The sequence below is a fragment of the Crinia signifera genome, chromosome 2, assembly GCF_055691185.1.
Source record: "Crinia signifera chromosome 2, ASM5569118v1, whole genome shotgun sequence".
In the NCBI taxonomy this organism is placed as follows: domain Eukaryota; kingdom Metazoa; phylum Chordata; class Amphibia; order Anura; family Myobatrachidae; genus Crinia; species Crinia signifera.
In genome coordinates, this window is record NC_139218.1 from 1,882,873 (window position 1) to 1,896,950 (window position 14,078).

Consider the following 14,078-nt stretch of genomic DNA (forward strand, 5'->3'; position numbering starts at 1 on the left):
GTGTTATTATGAAAATTTTGACTCAATCCATGTGGCATTATTTGAATTTTGGCTCAATCCATGTGGCATTATGTGAATTTTGGCTCAATCCATGTGAAATTATGTCAATTTTGGCTCATTCCATTTGGCATCATGTGTAAGGGGCAAGTATAATGGGGTCTAGTATTTTGTTGCATAATGTGTAGAAGTTGTATATGGTGTTGACACGCCCCCTGTTGAGTGGCCACACACCCTTTTCCGGAGCGCGCCTTTGGCGCGCGCACAACTACATCCTTCACTTGTCGCCATGGTGGGCCTGCGTACTTTAAATGCCAGGGCCTATTTTTAATTCCATTCCCACCCTCTCCTGCCGCTCTCTTAGCATGTACACTGGCACCACTAACACCGCCCCTCCCCCACTCAAACCCTTTTTTATCATGGTGCCCCCCCTGTCATTTTATCCTGGATCCGCCCCTGGATGGTGACACTACACAGCCCATTTGCTCGCAGTTATGTTCACAGGCGTCTCATAGCGCACGAACGTCTTACAGTTCAGTATATTGTATTACATAGTTACTGTGACGAAACCAGGCCACGCCCCTTTCCGTCATATGTTGTTCTCCCGCCTCTTTCTGCGCTTCAGCAAAGAGAATTGCAAAATGCCGGCGATAACCGGATATTATCACTGACTGTATTCATATCTGAGCTGTGTTCCCCAGACTGCTGTATACAGGGGACATCACAGGGCTGTATGTCGGACAATAATAGGATGTTATACTGAATAATCCAAATAGGTTATTCCATTAGGCTGAGTATGTGTGCTACTGGAGGGAAATATTCCCTCATGTTATGTAAATGACTGTAATATGTTCCCAAAGCTTTGTATACTGTATCCCATACTGTTACATATGCATATGAAGACAAGAAGATAGTTTTCTGGGCACAGGAGAAACTGGTAGGGAGGATCAGCGTTGCCCGTGGTTACGTCACTGCCTCCAGGTCCTGTTCTTAGTAAACTGCGATGGTATCATGAATAAGGGATTTGTGACTATGAAGTTAATTATGGCAGTCTTCCCAAATGTATATTACTCAAATAATGCAACTGTATATGTGGAGACAAATGGTCTGGCTAGAAAGGACCAAATGATTAGATTGGAATGTGTTTATTTTGTGTAGTCTTAGGTTCAGGGATCAAAGGACCTCTTTGTAGGCTGTTTAGTAACAGAGACAACAGGTAGTGGCAGAGACTTCCACTTCCCCCCCAAATAACAAGAAGCTAAAGGCTGGATAACACCAGGGTCACTCTCCAGAGAAGAGATCTGTTTACATGAAGGTGTGAAATCCCTCACATACACAAGCTTCAAAGCCAGATGAAGGGAGTGAGTTAATCAGCCCCTGGACAGGTAATAGGAGACCCTGTTACATTCATGCAACTGCACCCAGCATAGGAAGGGTTAAGAATTCCTGAGGGAGGGGGAGAGGGGTGCCTTTGGGATGTAAGTTGGTTTTTGCAGGGAGAGAGGGGAGAGATGTGAATGAGAGCCAGCGCTGGGAGTCGTGGACTAGCGTGTCCTGCCCATCTGAGCTTAATCTGAAGGTAACGTGGTAAGGTTCTGATAACGTGACTAATACTGATGGCCTTTCTGTATATAATGTATATAGACTGTAATTGCTGATTTTACATGTATAACCCGTGTGTAAAATAAAGGTAATACTTTTGTACCTTTGCTATTGTGTATTCCTGTGCGATCTTTGGAACTCGGAGTGACCCCGGGGCTCTGCGTGAGGCATAAGTCGCGCTGCGCTGCTGCATGATCCCGGGATCCTCACAATTGGTGGCAAGCGGTGGGGATCGCACACCCAAAGGAGGGAGAGCTAGGGGCTCGTATCTTGATGCGACCAGGCTCTGGAAACACAATAGCCAGTAATTGGCCAGTATTAGCTCATGTTTGAGGGACCTGGTAACCATTGTTACTAACAAGGATGCCGGTGAGAAGAAAAAGTATGCTTTGCGAGGGCATTAAGCGAGGGAAGAATTCCGCTTAAGTGCCGGCTTGTCCAGGGGACAATCCCTGCAAGCGAGGGAACGGCGGAGTGTGCCGTGGCCCAGAAGCGGAAGCTGACGTAAGGGGGTCCAGCAAGTGACGCTGACCAAGCTCTACGAGTGCAGCCCGTGTGGAGAATGGCTCCAGGAAAAGGACAGAGACGTCCAAAGAGAGGCAAGAGGTGCCCACAGTCACCCAGAGCAGTGAGGCTCATAGATGAGGAATCATCATGGAGTCTTCTGGCTGAGGAATGGGACTGGAGAAGCCCATCCACGCTGATGCAGCCCCTCTGGGATGATTGGGAAGCAGCATGTCGGTGGATTAATGTGTGGACAGGTGCTACTACAGAGGAGAAAGCAGCTTACCTGACCGATGAATTTAAGCAGTATGTATCTGAGGCTGCTGCAGGGAACCTGCTGCATACGGTGGCGTGGAAGGCTTTTGTCACAGAAGTAAGTAACGCCACGCATCAGCTAATGCATAGAAGCCGGATCGCTGAGGCCGGCGTGCCAGCACCGGGTAAAGTGGTTCCTGGGAAGGAGCCCGCGAAGAGAACCCAAAGGGAGGAGGAGTTGATGGTGCCACCGGGGTGGATGACCGAGGGGTCCACTACCGAGATCCCAGGGGGGGAGGCAGAGGAACTGTGGCCTGCAGAATCTGGAGCTCCATTAGCAAGAATGAGTCTGGAGGACCTAACTGACGAATGGAGGCTACGATGCAGCACACCCCCCGAAGGCCGTTCACACTGCACTCTTATCCGATGGGTGTATGAGCAACAGGAGGACCCGCTACATGCATTCAGCGTGTATAGGAATTGGGTCCTGTGTCCAGGAGAACTGAGAAGTGTCCAGGAGCAGTTGCAGTGTCTCCTGCACTGTTATGATAATGCAGAGAGGGTCGCCCTGGCACAGGGGCAACTGAATTCTCCAGAGTGGCTGGACCAGTGTCAGAGGGTGGAGGCAGAGGAACGTCGGCTGCTGCAGCTTATGCATCCTCAGAGAGCCACAGAACTAGATCCCCCACTGACACAGGGAGAAATCACAGAACTGTTCCCATTCAGTGAGTTGGGAAATGAGGAACTAGCTGTGGAGTGTCCCTGTGATATCGCACCAGGGACCCCGGACTCTAAAGCAGCCCTAACATCATGGACTGTGATTGTGGCAGATGGATATCGGGAAGAGGATATTTATTCCCCCTGCATTGTGCCAAGTAGTGTGGCGGAGCTGGGCACTGTGGCCCCACATGGTGATGATGGACTGGTGCACACGGAGCCTGTCATAGATGGAGCAGTGCCAGTATACAGTGCAGGGGCTGCCCCAGAGAATAGCCCCAGAGCAGAGCAGATCTTGGAGGCTGGGACTGGGATGGCTGAGTCCTCGCCACAGGAGGTACAAACCAATGGTCAGCCACTGCTCCAAGCAGCTAGCCAAAGGATGGGGGTGCACCCAAAAATGGCACCCCAGAAAGAATGGCAGTACATCTTCCCTTTTGCAGATGTGGGAGATGGAGACTTTGAAACTAGCGGCCAGGGGGTCTGCAATGACTGTGCCCCAGCAGAGGGGGCAGTACTTCTCCCCTACATGACCACCAGCGGCCCAGCGAATGAGGGCATCTTGCCCCCGGAGCCCCAGCATATTCAGCAGGGGGAGATGGAAGGAAATGTGTCTGGTGGGTGCTCTGCCACTCTACCACCCCAGGAGGATTATCCAGGACTGTTCCCACTTAGCCATCAGAGCCAGGAGGAGCTGAAGTCAAAAAGCAGGTATGTGACCGGGGTGCCAGAGCAGGGAGTAGAGGCTGGGGTGCAGCGCTTCTGTGAGTCCCCTGCAAGAGTGACTGACTGTAATTATGTGCCCGGGGAGCCGCTGCAGCAAACAGGCAGCCAAGCAAGCAAACATGGAGGGGATGGTCAGAGGCATAGCTCATCACCCCTCTGCGCCTCAGAGGAAGACACCTCACCACCCAGCATGGCACGAGCAAGAGAATGTGAGTTTGCACCTGGGGCTGTAAGGGAGATGCCAGCAGTGCTGCCGTACAATGCCACCCCACCAGTCCCTCTCATAGCCAGGCTGGGGAAGCAGTGCACCCTGGGGAAGATGGAAGTTTGCCCAGGGGAGGCCCAGCAGTTATTGTTCAAAGGGCTGGGGGAGGTGTTCGACCCAAGGGGGGGGATTGTGGGTAAATCAGGGGGAGACTTGCGGATACCCCCTGCTTCTCTGCAGCCATTGTGTGAAGAAGAATCCCCAGGACCGCTGCCTGCTGCTGAGGGCAGGTGGAGGCTGGGTGTGCTCAGGCCCTGGGAGGTGGGGGAGAAGGATCCCACCAGCAAGGCCCTTCAAGCATCACGTAAGGGTCCAGAGGACCATCTAGAACTGGGGGAGGTGTTTGTGGGGGCTTTTGAGGGAAGAGCCAGGGAAGGATTGCGGATACCCCTTGCTCTTCTGCAGCCATGGTGTGAAGGAGAATTCCCTGGGCCACTGCCTACTGCTAAGGGCAGGTGGGGGCAGAGTGTGCTGAGGCCCTGCAAGGTGGATGAACAGACAGGGATGGAAGTTTGCCCAGGGGAGGCCCAGCAGCTTCAGGGGCTGGGGGAGGTTTCAGACCCAAGTGGGGTGGATGTGAAGGCGTTTGAGGGAGGGACATTGTCGGTACCCGCCGCTCCTCTGCAGCCAACATCAGCACTATTGTTAAGAGCGGCCAGGTTCCCGGATGCTGGTCTGCGTGCACAGATCGGGCCCCTCCCAGTTGCGCCAGAGGCGGAGGGAGGAGGAACAACCAAAAGGGAAGGCGAGGAGGAAACATTCCCACCTGACAGTGGAAAACCCTGTACCAGGAGTACTGGAGGTTGTGCGCCAAACTGTGAATGGCTGAGCCCAGGAGGGCCAGGGATAAGCAATACGCAGGGACATTGTGTAGCCGTGAATCGCAGCGGCGGTAAACAACAGGGGTGCTGTGTGACGAAACCAGGCCACGCCCCTTTCCGTCATATGTTGTTCTCCCGCCTCTTTCTGCGCTTCAACAAAGAGAATTGCGAAATGCCGGCGATAACCGGATATTATCACTGACTGTATTCATATCTGAGCTGTGTTCCCCAGACTGCTGTATACAGGGGACATCACAGGGCTGTATGTCGGACAATAATAGGATGTTATACTGAATAATCCAAATAGGTTATTCCATTAGGCTGAGTATGTGTGCTACTGGAGGGAAATATTCCCTCATGTTATGTAAATGACTGTAATATGTTCCCAAAGCTTTGTATACTGTATCCCATACTGTTACATATGCATATGAAGGCAAGAAGATAGTTTTCTGGGCACAGGAGAAACTGGTAGGGAGGATCAGCGTTGCCCGTGGTTACGTCACTGCCTCCAGGTCCTGTTCTTAGTAAACTGCGATGGTATCATGAATAAGGGATTTGTGACTATGAAGTTAATTATGGCAGTCTTCCCAAATGTATATTACTCAAATAATGCAACTGTGTATGTGGAGACAAATGGTCTGGCTAGAAAGGACCAAATGATTAGATTGGAATGTGTTTATTTTGTGTAGTCTTAGGTTCAGGGATCAAAGGGTCTCTTTGTAGGCTGTTTAGTAACAGAGACAACAGGTAGTGGCAGAGACTTCCACTTCCCCCCCAAATAACAAGAAGCTAAAGGATGGATAACACCAGGGTCAGTCTCCAGAGAAGAGATCTGTTCACATGAAGGTGTGAAATCCCTCACATACACAAGCTTCAAAGCCAGATGAAGGGAGTGAGTTAATCAGCCCCTGGACAGGTAATAGGAGACCCTGTTACATTCATGCAACTGCACCCAGCATAGGAAGGGTTAAGAATTCCTGAGGGAGGGGGAGAGGGGTGCCTTTGGGATGTAAGTTGGTGTTTGCAGGGAGAGAGGGGAGAGATGTGAATGAGAGCCAGCGCTGGGAGTCGTGGACTAGCGTGTCCTGCCCATCTGAGCTTAATCTGAAGGTAACGTGGTAAGGTTCTGATAACGTGACTAATACTGATGGCCTTTCTGTATATAATGTATATAGACTGTAATTGCTGATTTTACATGTATAACCCGTGTGTAAAATAAAGGTAATACTTTTGTACCTTTGCTATTGTGTATTCCTGTGCGATCTCTGGAACTCGGAGTGACCCTGGGGCTCTGCGTGAGGCATAAGTCGCGCTGCGCTGCTGCATGACCCCGGGATCTTCACAGTTACATAGTAGGTAAGGCTGAAAAAAGACTTGCGTCCATCTAGTTCAACCTGGTATAGATATCCATTGCTGATTTGGTAGGTTCTGGTATTTTACAGACAAATTATATTTCTTATTTGTACCCATGGATGTTTTTCTCCAGTAAATGTTTGCCCAACTTTGCCTTGAACGCATTTAATGAGCCAGCCGTTACCTCCTCTCTGGGAAGAGAGTTCCAGAGTTTGACTGTTCTGACCATAAAGAAATTCTTTCTACTAGCTGAGTGAAATCTTTTTTCTTCTAATCTATACTCATGCCCTCGCGTCCTAGATTCCTTTCTAGTAGAAAAGAGGGTGTGTGACAGTTCCTTATATTGGCCCTTGATATACTTGTACATGTTGAGCATGTCCCCCCTTAAATGTCTCTTTTCTAATGTAAATAGTCCCAAATTGCTTAATCTCTCCCCGTAGCTTAAATTCTCCATTCCCCTAATAAGCTTTGTTGCTCGCCTTTGGACTTTTTCTAATTCTATGATGTCCTTTTTATAGTGTGGGGCCCAGAACTGCACTCCGTACTCGAGGTGAGGTCTCACCAATGCTTTATATAGTGGCATAATTACCCTTGAGTCCCTAGTTTCCATTCCCCTCTTAATACATGCCAGAATTTTGTTGGCCTTTTTTGTAGCTACATTACAATGGGCACTACATCCCAGTTTGCTGTCTATTTGGACTCCTAGATCCTTTTCAAGTATGGAATTACCCAGTTCCTCTCCGCTAAGGTTGTAACTTGCACACTGGTTGTGTCTCCCAAGGTGCATAACCTTACATTTATCTACATTGAACCTCATCTTCCATTTTTTTGCCCACTCATCTAGAATTGCAAGATCATTTTGAAGCATGGTGACATCTTCTGATGATTTGATGACTTTGCTAAGTTTTGTATCGTCCGCAAAGATGGATACATTGCTGAGTAACCCTATCCCAATATCGTTAATAAAAATGTTAAACAAAATGGGCCCCAAAACCGAACCCTGGGGCACTCCACTTAGTACCGGTATCAGATCTGATACGGCACCATTCACAACCACTCTTTGTTCTCTATTACATAGCCAATTCCCTACCCATCTGCAGATATTTTCACCCAATCCTAGGTTCTCCATTTTATTAATCAATCTCTTGTATGGGACAGTATCAAATGCTTTAGCGAAATCTAGTAAAATCACATCTACAGCATTTCCATTATCGAGGTTTTTGCTAACCTCTTCATAGAACCCTAGTAGATTAGTTTGGCATGAACGATTTTTCACGAACCCATGTTGGTTAGTACTGAGTAGACGGTGATGGTCTAAATATTGCTGGATACCATCCCTTAAAAATCCTTCAAATAGTTTACCCACAATTGATGTTAAACTAACGGGTCTGTAATTAGCGGGATCTTCCTTTTTTCCTTTTTTGAATATTGGCACTACCTCTGCTATTCTCCAATCTTTTGGTACTATACCTGACGATAGTGACTTGCTAAAGATATAATGTAGGGGGGTAGCTAGTTCATCCCTTAATTCCATTAATACCCTCGGATGAATCCCATCTGGCCCTGGTGATTTATTTGTTTTGAGTTTGCTTAGCCTCAGTATTATTTCCTTCGGCGTGAAATCCACAATGAGATCTGGCTTATTTGTCCCGTTTGTGGTAAATGTTCGTTCCACAGTCTGCTCTCCCTTAGTAAATACTGATGAGAAGAACTCATTTAACAGTTTTGCTTTTCCCTTGTCCTCAGCAACACTTTTCCCACTAGTATCAGTTAGTGGGCCTATGTTTTCCTTAATTAAACATTTACTATTTATGTATTTAAAAAACTTCTTTGGGTTGGTTTTGCTTTCAGTGGCTATGCACTCTTCATATAATATTTTAGCTGCTTTGATTACCCCTTTACAAGTTTTGTTTGATTCTTTGTATTTTGCGAACGCCTCCTCATTCAAGTTATTTTTATAGAATTTAAAGGCTCTGGTTTTATTGTTGATAGCTGACCTTACTTCTTTGTCCAACCATGGTGGCTTTTTTTTTGTTGAATTTACCCTTAGTTACTTTAGGAATGTATTCAATAGTTAGTGATACAAGCACCTTTTTTAGAGTATCCCACATTTCCTCTGCATTTTTTCCCTCCATAACCGTTTCCCACCCAATTCCTGTTAGGGCTTCCCTGAATAATTCAAAGTTCGCTTTTCTGAAGTTTAGTATTTTTGCAGATCCTTTTTGATGTAATTTACTGAAGTTGATTTCCAGTGAAACCATATTGTGATCACTGTTCCCTAATTGTTCAATTACTTTTGTGTTTGAAACTAAGTCTGTGTTATTTGTTAATACTAAGTCCAAGAGCGCCTCATCACGAGTTGGAGTTTCTACCGTTTGTGTAATAAACTGGTCTTTAAGTAAGCTTAAGAACCCATTGCTTCTTGCTGATTTACCTGTTTCGTTTTCCCAATCAATGTCGGGTAAATTAAAATCCCCCATAATTAATACCTGACCCTGATTTGATGCTTGTTTGATTTGGTTTAAAAGAAGAGACTCTTCCCTTTCATTTATATTTGGTGGTCTATAGCATACCCCTATTATACATTTGTTTTTTGGTTTCTTATTATTGTCGGTTATCTCTGCCCACACTGTCTCCGAGTTGTCTTCTTCCAGGTCTGTGCTCATATTTTTCTCACATGATGTTAAGTTATTATTTACATATAGGCACACACCCCCACCCCTTCTATTTTCCCTGTCTTTCCTGTAGAGTGTATATCCCTCCATGTTTAATGCCCAGTCATGCGACTCATTACACCATGTTTCTGTAATACCAATGATGTCGTAGTCATCCCTACTGATCACCGTTTCAAGCTCCCCGATTTTACTCACTAAGCTTCTTGCATTAGCCAGTAAGCATTTTAATTTATGTTTATTTTTAGATATGGCTCTAATATTGTGATTAGTTTCACCCCAGCCTGACGATAATACTTAAGTGTATTGAAACGTTGCTGTGTCATCATTGTTTGCAATAAAGCGTTTTGGAAATTGGCTGGAGTGTGACACGTCTCTGGATTATTTATTTATATATATATATATATATATATATATATATATATATATATATATATATATATATATATATATAGCGTTTAAGAAGAAGCGTCACTCCAGGTTCTAATTCAATATTCTTTTACTGCTTAGTCAACAGTGTTTCGGGCCGGAGCCCGTCTTCAGGACATACACACCCGAAACACTGTTGACTAAGCAGTAAAAGAATATTGAATTAGAACCTGGAGTGACGCTTCTTCTTAAACGCTATTTGACAAGCGCTGGCACAGCCAGCGATCAGCGGGCACCCAGGTCAAGCTATCCAGTGGAGCAGGGGCAGGTGAGGAGTGCCGGACCTTTCTCCATATATATATATATATAAATAAATAAACAAACGGGATGCCGGCACTCAGCTCCTGAAAGGCTTCTTGGGCCCCGTGCCCTCGGTAATGACCCGCTGTGCCAGGTCCAATATATAGAGAGAAGACAGCCGCGGCACTGGGGACTTGATTCAATGAAGGAAACAAACAGCCATGCTCATTTCATAATTGACGTTTCAGCCTTTACTTCAGGCTTTTTTCAAAATAGCTTACATGAATAAACATTGTGTACTCACCTCTTTTATGCAGTGCAGTATCACCCCGGCGTCCAGGGACAGCGTACACTTCCGGGCGCTCATCTCTAACGCCCCTCTGTGACGTCAGTCCCAGTCTGACGGTTGCCACAGCAACCGCTTGTGTTTGTGAACTAATGGAGTGAACAATAAAGTTTTATTGAAAAAAAATTGTCCTGCATTGTGTGTTACGCTGCGCTCGCCACGCCTTGGGTTCACGTTGATCGTGGGGTGGCGTTAACAATTGTGGGGGCCATTTCACACTTCAGGGTGCCTATTTGGCCTCTGTGGCCCATTTAACATTGTTTCCTATGGAAAAATCGGGTCAATTTGAGACATTGAACAGGAAAATCGGGTGAATTGGGACATTTAACATTGTTCCCTATGGGAAATCGCGGGCATCGCGTCGGTCGCATCGCACCCGATTTTTTAGTGCATGCGATGCCCGCGATGGGCGCCCTTCTAGGTACAGAGTACCTAGGAGACTTGCGGTGGGGCACTCGTGGCTGTTCTTCCAATAAACAAAGCTTGCCAGCTAAATAGAGCAGCAACGTTTCAATTTATTTTTCAAATTTTCGTCAGGTTACAATTTGAAAAATAAATTGAAACGTTGCTGCTCTATTTAGCTGGCAAGCTTTGTTTATTGGAAGAACAGCCACGAGTGCCCCACCGCAAGTCTCCTACATTTTCTTTGTGCTGGCACCGGCGCTATTACTTTTTTGTTACAAGGAGTGCCAAACCCCTGTCTGTATGTATATATGTATGTGTGTATATATATATATATATATATATATATATATATATATATATATATATATATATATACATATACAGGGCTTAAAGTGGTCATGCAGAGATGGGGGAACCCATTTCTCTATGTCACCTAATTAGACCCCCTCCCCTCCCCCAATTAGGCAGATACAGGGCCAGTGGTAGGGTTTTGGGCATTCCCCTGCAAACTAGAATGCTTCTCTGTGAGAATCACTGAGCAGGGCCAATGTGGAGGTTAATATATTCTACCTCACCATCAGAGGTGGTGGAACTCAGTTCCACCCCGTTCCCCCTCACTTTAACCCCTGTATATATATATATATATATATATATATATATATATATATATATAATTTTATTATTATTAATATACATTTGGTCTATCTATAATACTTTTAACTGCACCGGCATATACTGGGTCACCTAAGTGTCCATCTCCGTGCTTTGCTCCGCCCCTCTGGAAACCCCCTTCTGAAAATCCTGCGTTTGCCAAATCTTAGTGGGGCTAAGTTTCAGGAAACACAAAAACAGATCTGTATAACTTGCCTGAAAGAGCCAGGATATCAGATAAAGATCTGAGACCCCTCGAAAACTAGATTAGGGGTTGTTATTATTATAATTTTATTTATAAGGCGCCACAAGTGTTTCACAGCACCGTACAAAGGAACAGTACAGGGAGATAAAACTTAGCATAACACTAAATACATAACAGAAATACTGTAGATTACAGCAGGGTTGCCGACTTTTTAATGCTCCTCTCCGGGAGAAGCCCGGAGAGGAGACTTTCCTTACCCGATCGGGGGGGGCGGGGCTTGGCGGTGACGTCATTAAGCCCCGCCCCCACTACGGAAAATAGAAGAAATGACTGCTGTCCATGGAGGGGGCGGGGCTAAAATGACGCGATTGTGCCATTTTAGCTCCGCCCCCTCCTCTGAGACCCGCGGATTGCGGCATTTACATGCCGCGATTCGGGGGATTCAGGGGGGTCCACTAGATTCCAGGAGGGTTGCCCACCCTTCCGGGGGGCCGGGAGGGGGTCCCGATTTTCGGGAGACTCCCGGGAATTCCGGGAGGGTCGGCAACCCTGGATTACAGGTAAAATGAGCGCCACAGTTCAATACACATTACAGCTTAAATGTAAGTAGGGAGGAGTTGGCCAATGTGCTACTGGGGGCTGGTGGCCAAAGATGGACACTGAGGGTGAGATTTAATAAGATGAGAGTTTCAGAAAGTGAGAGATTTTGGTGAGAAATCTCCATGTTTTTTAAAGCGGCAATCATTTACACTGCAAAATCAAGCTGGTATTACAGTGTAAATGATTGCCGCTTTAAAAAAAAACTGGAGATTTCTCACCAAATCTCTCACTTTCTGATTCTGATTCTCTCATCCTATTAAATCTCACCCTGAGTGTTTGAGTATGGGAGAGCTGTGAGTGAAATGGAAGAGAAGAAAGCTTAGACGACAGGAGGTGGGAGGGATGAGGGAATCTGCCGGTAGAACTCTGGAAGGTTGGAGGATGAGGGAATCTGCAGGTAGAACTCTGGAAGGTGGGAGGGATGAGGGAATCTGCAGGCAGAACTCTGGAAGGTGGGGAGGGATGAGGGAATCTGCAGGCAGAACTCTGGAAGGTGGGAGGGATGAGGGAATCTGCAGGTAGAACTCTGGAAGGTGGGAGGGATGAGGGAATCTGCAGGTAGAACTCTGGAAGGTGGGAGGGATGAGGGAATCTGCAGGTAGAACTCTGGAAGGTGGGGAGGGATGAGGGAATCTGCAGGTAGAACTCTGGAAGGTGGGAGGGATGAGGGAATCTGCAGGTAGAACTCTGGAAGGTGGGAGGGATGAGGGAATCTGCAGTAGAACTCTGGAAGGTGGGAGGGATGAGGGAATCTGCAGGTAGAACTCTGGAAGGTGGGAGGGATGAGGGAATCTGCAGGTAGAACTCTGGAAGGTGGGAGGGATGAGGGAATCTGCAGGTAGAACTCTGGAAGGTGGGAGGGATGAGGGAATCTGCAGGTAGAACTCTGGAAGGTGGGAGGGATGAGGGAATCTGCAGGTAGAACTCTGGAAGGTGGGAGGGATGAGGGAATCTGCAGGTAGAACTCTGGAAGGTGGGAGGGATGAGGGAATCTGCAGGTAGAACTCTGGAAGGTGGGAGGGATGAGGGAATCTGCAGGTAGAACTCTGGAAGGTGGGAGGGATGAGGGAATCTGCAGGTAGAACTCTGGAAGGTGGGAGGGATGAGGGAATCTGCAGGTAGAACTCTGGAAGGTGGGAGGGATGAGGGAATCTGCAGGTAGAACTCTGGAAGGTGGGAGGGATGAGGGAATCTGCAGGTAGAACTCTGGAAGGTGGGAGGGATGAGGGAATCTGCAGGTAGAACTCTGGAAGGTGGGAGGGATGAGGGAATCTGCAGGTAGAACTCTGGAAGGTGGGAGGGATGAGGGAATCTGGCAGGTAGAACTCTGGAAGGTGGGAGGGATGAGGGAATCTGCAGGTAGAACTCTGGAAGGTGGGAGGGATGAGGGAATCTGCAGGTAGAACTCTGGAAGGTGGGAGGGATGAGGGAATCTGCAGGTAGAACTCTGGAAGGTGGGAGGGATGAGGGAATCTGCAGGTAGAACTCTGGAAGGTGGGAGGGATGAGGGAATCTGCAGGTAGAACTCTGGAAGGTGGGAGGGATGAGGGAATCTGCAGGTAGAACTCTGGAAGGTGGGAGGGATGAGGGAATCTGCAGGTAGAACTCTGGAAGGTGGGGAGGGATGAGGGAATCTGCAGGTAGAACTCTGGAAGGTGGGAGGGATGAGGGAATCTGCAGGTAGAACTCTGGAAGGTGGGAGGGATGAGGGAATCTGCAGGTAGAACTCTGGAAGGTGGGAGGGATGAGGGAATCTGCAGGTAGAACTCTGGAAGGTGGGAGGGATGAGGGAATCTGCAGGTAGAACTCTGGAAGGTGGGAGGGATGAGGGAATCTGCAGGTAGAACTCTGGAAGGTGGGAGGGATGAGGGAATCTGGAGGTAGAACTCTGGAAGGTGGGAGGGATGAGGGAATCTGGAGGTAGAACTCTGGAAGGTGGGAGGGATGAGGGAATCTGCAGGTAGAACTCTGGAAGGTGGGAGGGATGAGGGAATCTGGCAGGTAGAACTCTGGAAGGTGGGAGGGATGAGGGAATCTGCAGGTAGAACTCTGGAAGGTGGGAGGGATGAGGGAATCTGCAGGTAGAACTCTGGAAGGTGGGAGGGATGAGGGAATCTGCAGGTAGAACTCTGGAAGGTGGGAGGGATGAGGGAATCTGCAGGTAGAACTCTGGAAGGTGGGAGGGATGAGGGAATCTGCAGGTAGAACTCTGGAAGGTGGGAGGGATGAGGGAATCTGCAGGTAGAACTCTGGAAGGTGGGAGGGATGAGGGAATCTGCAGGTAGAACTC